At 49.7% G+C, this 8781-nt stretch overlaps 1 long non-coding RNA gene across 1 annotated transcript in view; it reads right to left on the reverse strand.

The window, feature by feature from the left end:
* Positions 1-7870, reverse strand: part of LOC113254610 (uncharacterized) — a 169266-nt gene extending 161396 nt beyond the window's left edge. The window contains exons 1-2 of the long non-coding RNA XR_006409436.3: positions 7717-7870; positions 408-508 (exon numbers count right to left, since the gene is read on the reverse strand). This is a non-coding gene — a long non-coding RNA (uncharacterized LOC113254610). The remainder of the gene's footprint in view (positions 1-407; positions 509-7716) is intronic.
* Positions 7871-8781: the final 911 nt, after the last annotated feature.

Below are 8781 nucleotides of genomic sequence, written 5' to 3' on the forward strand. Positions count from 1 at the left end.
CTTGGGGACTACCTTCTAAGTCAGGCCATGTATGTGGGCTCTGACTTTGGAAGATATGGCCTCTACTCTTCTCCCACCTGGGGGCTGCTTGCTCACAATCCCAGGCCCTGCTGTCTTTCCATGTCCACCTAGATGCCTCCCCCACCTCCATGAGGCCCTTCCTGACAGCCCGGCCCACCAGGCTCTCTCTGCCTCTCAGTAACCTTTCCACCGCCAGCCTCACCCTGCCAGGTGCCCCGTGAGTCAACAGGAGGACTCTGTCTCTCACACCTCCAGATAGGGGTGGAGGCCATTCCCTGGGTGAGGAGTGTCCTATGCCTCCAGAAGTCTCTCTCGGCTTCTGCCCATGGGCAGAGTGAGACCACCCCTACCCAGGGCTGCATCACAATGGATGGGGTTGGGAGTACCTGGAACTTCTCTTCTGAGGGCTTCTGTTTCCTCAAGGGAGGCAGGAAGCCAGCTCTTCAGCTGAGAGCGATGATGGGGAAGGAGGTGCGGCATTTGCAGGCTAGAGGAGAAAGTTTGAAGCAGCTGAGAACGGGAGAGTGACTGAAGAGAACCAGAGCAGCTTGCCAGGCAGTAATTAGCATGTTTGGATGTTTTTCTCAGGCTACGGTTAACACACAGGTGCAGCAGCACAGTAGGTGAGAGCCACCTTTGACCAGAATTGGGGTTTTGCCCGACCATGTAATGAGTCAAGGGGAAACAAGAGAAATTGTATGTCAGGGAGTGACTATAATGAAAATGATAATACGAGAGGCGAGAGTGTGTCATGACACCCGGTGGCCCAAAGGCCTAGGTTTGCTGGGAAAACTCTGACAACAGATTTGAAACTGGGACTGTCCCAGAACGCCTCTTCCAGAAAGTTCCCTGACCTACCCCTTTCCAGCGCGGGGTGGGTCGCTGTGTCCTATCTGCTCCCACAGCACCCTCTGCTCACCTGCACTGTATTTTAGTACTTGACTTACCTGTCTGTCTTCCTGCTGGCCTATGAGCACTTGGAGGAAGGAAGCCAGTCTCATATTTCTTTGAATCCCAGCGCCAGACCCAAGGAAAAGCTCACGATGCAATCGCTGACTGACTGAATCATTTATTTGATAGAACCCAGACCGTGTTCTGTATAGTAATAAATCCTCATGTTGCATAGCAATTTGCAGTTTATAAAGCAATTTCATATCCATGATCTTCTTTCAATCGGACAACCACCCTCCAAGAGAGCAGCTCAGTCATTCATTCACTCATTCATTCATTCTGCTAAGTAAGAGCACTGACTCTGTGCCAGGTACTGTCTTAGGCACTGGAAGCCAGAAACGGAACAGATGGAAACCCCTGCCTTCGTGGTGCTTCCACGCCTGCAGAAGGGACTACCTGATTTACACATGGGCAGAGCTGTGGTTAGCTCAGAGAGGCTAAGCAACCTGGCCAAGGTCACACAGCCCGCAGGTAAAAGAGTCCAGGTGAGGACACAGGACTGTCTGACTCCAAGTACAAGGAATGCATTTTCTACCACACCACAGTTACTTCACGGGATCGTGGACTTATCCGTGAGGTGTCTTCCCCCCGCCCCTCCACCCCCCCCCCCCCGTCCCCGCCAACTTAACAACAAATAAAAGGAGACTTGGCAGAAATCCACACCCTGGGACTACCTTGGAACTCCTTCCCTTGTCTGGTGTATGTGTTTAACAAAGATGTGAGAAATACCTGCCAGGTCTCTTCTTGCCAGAGCCAACGACAGAAGCCACACCGCATTGTGAACACAGCGTCTGCTTGTGTGCAAACCCGCAGGCATTTTTAGCAACTTTGGGGAACATAAAGAAAGCTGTTGGTTTTGTTTGCACATATTTTTCGCCTCTGCAAAAGGCTTCTCACCAAGCAGCAGCCTAGGAGCTGCCTTTTATTTGATCTTAAGACATGCAATGTCTTTATAGCTCACTAGCTGAGCTACGGTTGGAAATGATTTCACCTGCTCTTGGTTCCCTCGCTTGGAAAATGGGTCTGGCAATAAAGGCTCCTACCTCCCGGGGTGGTGGTGTGGACTGAAAATGCTAGCCTTTCTGGAAAGCGTTATGCCCGGCGGGCGGGGGGGGGGACTGGGGGTGAGTGCAGTGGAGGCAGCCTGGGGAGGAGAAAGCTTCATCAGAAGCTGAAGCACCTGGACAGGACAGGAATCCCAGCTCTACCACTTGGAGACCCAGAACCTTTGATGAGTAACTCAGCCCCCTCTCCCCCCAGTTCCTCCCCCTCAGTCTCCCTCAACAGTTTCCCAAAGGATTGCACTGAGTGTTATAAACAATGCATATAGTGTCCAGCACTGAGCCTGTGTGTGGGAATTGTTCAGTAAATGGCTGTGTTTATTATTATGATTATTAGCATCATCATTACTGGTACTGATATTTGGGTGGTTGGGTCAACAACGATTTTAGGAATTTTAGACTGCAAACCTTGAGGCAAGGATTATGTTTTATGTATCTTTGTATACCCAATGCCCAAAACTCGAGCCAGCAGTTAGCAGCTGCTAGTAAAAGTTTGGAGAACTGGAGTAGATGAAGGAAGAAGCAGCCAAACCCCTCAGTGTGCTTAGCTCAGGCTTGGGCAAGAACAGGTATTCATACTTGCTGTGAGGCAAACCTCAGTCTTCATGTGTGTTCACTCATCCGAACTTACAAGGCAGGGATTATTGTTATCCACACTTTAAAAATTAGGAAACTGACCCCCAAGGTCAAACGACTTGCCCAGGTTCACTCAGCCAGGGGATGGCAGAGCGAGGACCAGAACCCAAGGGCATCTCACTCCTAAGCCCACACTCTTACCCACTGCCCTGCACTGCCAGGAAGAGTTCTGCCTTGAGGTTTCCCCTGCTCCGACCTTGTTGAGTTCCTGGCCATCTGGTTGTTTCTGATGTTCCCGGCAGGAAGAGTAAATCTCTCTATATAAGTCTAAGTCAATGATTTATGTGGCCAGCCTGTGTTGTTATTTCCAGGTGTTTGTTGTGTTGCAGTGTTCCCCCCATCATGGCAGGCATTGTCATTGCAGAGGGAGACCATCACCCATCTATGGTCATCCTGTCCTTGGCAGTGCCCAGCCACTCTGGAAGCAGATGTCACCCTTTGCCGGGAGGCACAGGGGTTCCTACTCACACCCCTCTCCTGGGAAACATGTCCTGGGTCCCAGAGCTGAAGGGAAGAAGAGGTAGAGCCCCTGCCAATGGGCCGGAGGCTAGCAGTAGGGAATGAGGAAGGGCCAAATTGCCCCCCCAACTCGTCAGGTGCTTCTGTTAGGGCAGCACAGTGGATACTCCCAACAGCCTGCTGTATAGTCTGGACCTAACATAGAGTCATGGCCCCTCAGTCCAGAGAGTGGGGAGGCTTACCCAAGGTCACATAGTCATCAACAGGGGAGCCAGAACTGCCACCGTCCTCGTTCCCAGACCCGTGATCTCTCTACAGTGCGAAGTCAGGGGATGGAGATCAAATCCCAAAGGAGCTGTGTAAAGGACTCTCTCTGTTGTGTCTTTGAGCGGCACAGTAACATAGCAGGTCAGAGTTCCATCTCTAAAGTGAGAGGGACCTAAGTCTGAATTCCAGCCCTGCTGCTAGCCTACTAACCATGGACTAGCCATGGAACCTCTGGGGACCCCCAAGTGGAGGACTCGGTACCCCTCCCTTGCAGGCAGCCTTCAGAAGACAAGGATACAGTGCATAGAAAGTCCTGCGCCCACTTCTTGTCAAACGATACCTTTGTTTCTTCCTTGGTTCTCCAGAACTTCCTGGGTGTTAAAATGGTTGCTTTACTTACAATATGTCATTCAATGCTCTAAAGTAGGAATTAAGATCCCCAGTAAGCAGACAAGAGAACACATTAATGTCAGAAATTTTAGGTGACTTGTTCAGGGGACCCTGACTCTCTGACCCCAGAGTCTTTGTTTTCTGTACTAGTTCAGAGAAACATTTGGTTTCGTCTGGTTTTTGTTTTAATCCAAGAGTGGTGTAGCTGAACTAACATTGCCTTGTATGTTGTGGCATTGAATATGCATATCTGAGATTCCTCTTATCCTTATGAACAGCCACCATTCTTTTAGAAGAACAAGATTTCTTCAACATGTTTTCTCTTAGCACCTGTCTCAGAATCACCAGGTGGTCTCATCAAAAATGCAGATCCCAAGGGCCAAGCCCCAGAGCCCCTGGACCAGAATTGCTAGGTGTGGGGCTGTTTACCAAGCTCCCTGGCTGATTCTAAACCACACTCAAGGTTGAGAACCACTGCCTTTGGGAGGCAGTTATGCAATAAGCACTGGTTGAATGGAAGAGGGAAGACAGTTTTCCAAAAGCTAAAGTCGAACCTATGTCAAGCTTGAAAACTTGTGCACCGGGATCAGGGTATGACCATCGGAGAGAGGCACACCCTGGGCTGGGGCAGACCCAGTGGCTCCCAGATGCCCTGGCTGTGGTGCCAACATGGAATTCAAGCCTGGAGGGGTCGATGCCACTCTAGGTGGTCAGGCCACCTGCCAGGGGTATTCCCGGCTGTAGGAAAAACAGCCTGCCAGCAAGTCCCACTGCACCAAGTAGAAAGGCCTAAGGATGAAGGAAGCAGGGACCATGCCTGGCCTTCTGGGAAACTGGCTGAAGGACAAGGCAGGAGCACAGATGTAACGCAAGGTCTCCTCCATGAGACACAAGTGCAGCCTAAACATCTAGAGCACAAGGTCAGAGGGGAGCAGGAACAGGGAGAACTTGATGCAAACCTCTGCACAGAAGCCCAAAGCATACAGCCAGGGAGGCATCCAGAAGGGAAGCTGAGCGTCTCCCGCAGTGGCCGTGGCAGGCCCTGGGGCGGGGAGTCAGGCACACGAATGCAATCTGCCCCCTCCATAAGTCACCCAGGCCAGCCATTCCTTACAGCTTCTGCACTCGCTCGAAGCGATAGGATATGCCTTAATACTGAATATATGTTAAGTAATGGTTCCTGCCATGAGCAGTGTGACCTCAGTCCAGCCCCTTCGTGACACTGGGTATCCCATCTTCCTCTGCTCCATGGGGGACCACACTTGATGACTCCAAGGCCCCTACCAGCTCCTGCATCCACCTACCAGGGTATCTGTGGAAATTAGCGACTCTATTCATGAACGTGCCAGACCTCCCCTGTTCTTTGCATCCATTATCTTGCTAGTTTCGGTCTGATTGGCATAGGCCCATCTTCCTTCTAAGCCCTAGCACGAGCAGGAGACAAGGCCCCGGGCGATTTCCAACCAGGGTATCTCCCACTGACTAGTCTGACTTGCCCTGGTTTCGCCCCACAGGCAGCAGAGATACATGGGGGAGGGCGGAGAATTTTGCCAGGGGTGTGAGCATGCTTATCTTTCATTAATACAGCAGCAACAGGAAAGAGGAAGAAAAAGAAGAGGAGGAGGAGGAGGAGGAGGAGGAGGAGGAGGAGCAAGAGGCAGCCAGCACACAACTCTTCTCAGAGGGGTGCCCGAGTCCACGAGGAAAATAGGGGTGCTCTACTCAAGTGACAGACTAGAGGAGGTGGGTCACATGGGAGCTCTTGGCTAATGGGGCAATTTATGAAATGATGGGGGCACACCGGTCTGCTCGCTCAGAAAATGTAAGGAGGAGGCATCAAAGCAACGCGGCCAGATATTTCCAGGCTCGGCGGCAACAGGAGAAAGGGGCAGAACTTTGCCTACGGTAGCAAAATTGACTGAGATCTTAGAAAGACTTTAAAAGATTATGGACCGGACCTCCTGATGCTCAGGGTGGCAACAGGAAGGTGGGAGGAAGGGGGGAGAGAATGGGCCCTTGAAACCACATGGCTCTGCTAAGTATGAGTCGTGGGTTTGAGGACGAAGTGGTAGCCTCCCTGAGCTTTAGTTTCTCAAATGTAACTATGTTATCATGTAACTTATTAGAAAAATTAAGGTTCACTGTACCAGAGCTCATACATCCGAGGATACTGATTTAGGCATCTCTAAAATTGGGGTGTGTCTTGTGATCTAGCACATTGTAGAGTCTATGAAATTAATCGTAAGTCAAACTCATCACACAAAGTGAACACTCAAAACTATGGACGAGTATTATCTAGCAAGAGCCAGAAGATGTATTCTGTATCATGCCCTACAGTACAGTTAAGGTCGTTAACCACAACGCCAGGACGGTCAGGCTGCTGGGGCATAGGAACCACTTCTCTTATTCATTGTATACTGTTCGTGATCTGCTGGATGAATGGATATACCAAAGGGCACTGAGGTTCATTCAAACCCAAGATTCCAGATTCCTCGGACATTGTATCTGCTACCATAACTCTACCGTTGAAGAGTTCCCTATCCTCTGAATCCAAAATCAGGACACGTGATTTCTCATCATCACTGAATAAAATCCAGTCAGTGTCTGGCTGGACTCAAATAATCCGTGGAAGCCTAGAACCATCCAGAACAACCCAAAGTTCTTGGAACCATATTGCTTCCCACCACTGGCTTTTTTGCATGTGCTCTTCCTTCTGTCTTCCTCCTTCCCTCCTTTTTTCCTTCCTCTGTGCTGGGGGCATTGGATGCAGCAGGGGCAAATGGATGGGGTTCCTGCCCACAGATTACTGAGAGCCTGGCAGCAAAGACAGTTAAACAGGTAATAACAAGTAGCGACAGAAAATGCAAGGCGTGCTGAGATCAGGAGAACGGGGTGAAGCTCTCCTCACACTGGCTGCCTGACAAAACCCTACTCCTTTCTGGAGACAGAGCTCTGCACACCCTCCTCTGTAAAGCTGTCCTGGGCCTTTTACTTGGGCTGACTTCCCCATCAATGGACTAAGCCTGTGGTGGCATCTTTCACTCTGGTCTCTGGACCTCTGACACTGCTTCTAGACTGCAAACTCCTGGAGCACGAATGTGTCTTTTCACAGCTTTGTTCCTAGCATGATGGCGTGAGCATAGTAGGGGCTCCAGAAATGTTTGCTGACTGGAGAGCCATTAATAAAGGATTTCTTTTGTGTTTGGTGGGTTTCTCCATATGAAATGTTCTACAAAAGATATAAATAGCCAATTGCATTAGCTGCTTTCCTCTGAGCCTCAGTATGTCTCTTTAAATGGAAGGAATTGAATTTACCAGTGCTTTTCTCCCTCCTTCCCTCCCTCCCCCCCTCCCTCCTTCCCTCCTGCCCTCTCTCCCTTCCTTCCTTCCTTTGCTTCCTTCCCTTTTTTTCCTTTTTTAATAATTTCCCTTTTCCCCCCCTCTCTCTCTTTTCAAGTAGTAGAACACTTTCTTCAAGTGAAATCTTACTCAGAAGCCCAGTATGTAAGGCAAACAAAGTCTGAGCTTCTCTGAAAGGAGAGGTAGGACCCGAACATCCAAAATTCACCTCTGCCTTCCTTTCCCTGAGAAGCGTGAAGTCCCTCTTAGCTCTAGCGCTGCATCAGACTGTAACTTACTGCATCTCAAGTAGCCAGATCCACCAAGACCAGAGAGTACCACCCGAAGACAATGCTAAATATGTATTGAGCGCCTAATACATGCCAGGGCAGCCGAGCCCTTTAAAAAAATTGCCTCATTTCCTCTCTTTTTTTCCTTGCCATCCCTTTCTCTTTGCCCCAAATTCTGCATTTTCAAGTTAAAAATAATCTTATATTGTCGTTAGCTGCCTTAAATACTTTTGGAGAATGAGCTAGAGTTATAAATAGATATAAATACAAAACACCGTGTTAGTTTAATCCTCACAACAAACCTGTGGGGTAGGTTTTAGCAGCTCTGTTTCATAACTGAGATCAGCAGGGTGCAGAGAGGAAGCGAAGTTGCCCAAGATCGTTCCGGGAAGTCAGGGAGCGAGATCCCATTTCCCACCTCCTGGGTGCTTCCCACGCCGTAGCACCACCCTCACTAAGAGGCGTGCCCTTGCTAAGTTATTTAATCCCCACCAAACCTTGCAAGATGGATACTATTGCTACAGCTATGGTACAGATGAGAACCCAGAGGATTAGAGGTGAAGTTGCTCGTCCAGGGCCACATAATCAACTAAAACCAAGCCAGGTCTTGAACCAAGCCTGGGCTGGTAACCATCCAAAGCCTGCTCCTTACTTTGCTCCTCCTCTTGAAGGTTCTCTCTCTGCGCTCCTGGGGGGAGGGTGGCGGACAGGAGTCCAGGGAGAATGCAGAAATGTCAGGGACCGCACAGCACACTGCAGAAGCCCAGACCAGGATCACTAAGCAAACCACACTGCCTGGAGGCAAGATTTGGCTGTGTGACCTTTGGCAAGTAATTTAACCTCTTGTGTCTCCCTCTTCTCAGGCACAAAATGGTGATTATAATCCTAACAATCTCAGAGGTATTGTTGTAAGGCGGGGAAACTCGTGGAACAGTACCTAGCATAGAATAAGTACTCAGTAATTGCTAGTTCTTATGACGTGTATCTGAAAGGCCCAGGAACGAATAGCAGCTCTCTCATTATGTCATTACAGTGTTGGTAAGACAGACTCTCTATCGTGGGGGTCGCACACATCCGTGGAACTTGTGAGCACAAAGAAGCTAGAACTGGCTATGGAGCTGACTCAAGGAGGAATCCTGAGCCTGTTCCTTCCCTCCCAGGCTGATGGCTTTTGGTGCCTCAAAACAGAAGCTTATTCGAATTGACAAACACTCCTGAGCACCTACGAGGTGCGGGGCCCTGCTTGAGACTCCAGGGGTAGAGAATTCGTTGTGGCACAGGGGCTCTCTGCCCTGCCGTGTGTGGGGGGAAGATATTCACAATATAGTATTTATCGTTTACCATTCATACGTTTCCAGTGCAGTGGC

This window comes from Ursus arctos, unplaced genomic scaffold (assembly GCF_023065955.2).
Source record: "Ursus arctos isolate Adak ecotype North America unplaced genomic scaffold, UrsArc2.0 scaffold_12, whole genome shotgun sequence".
NCBI classification, from domain to species: domain Eukaryota; kingdom Metazoa; phylum Chordata; class Mammalia; order Carnivora; family Ursidae; genus Ursus; species Ursus arctos.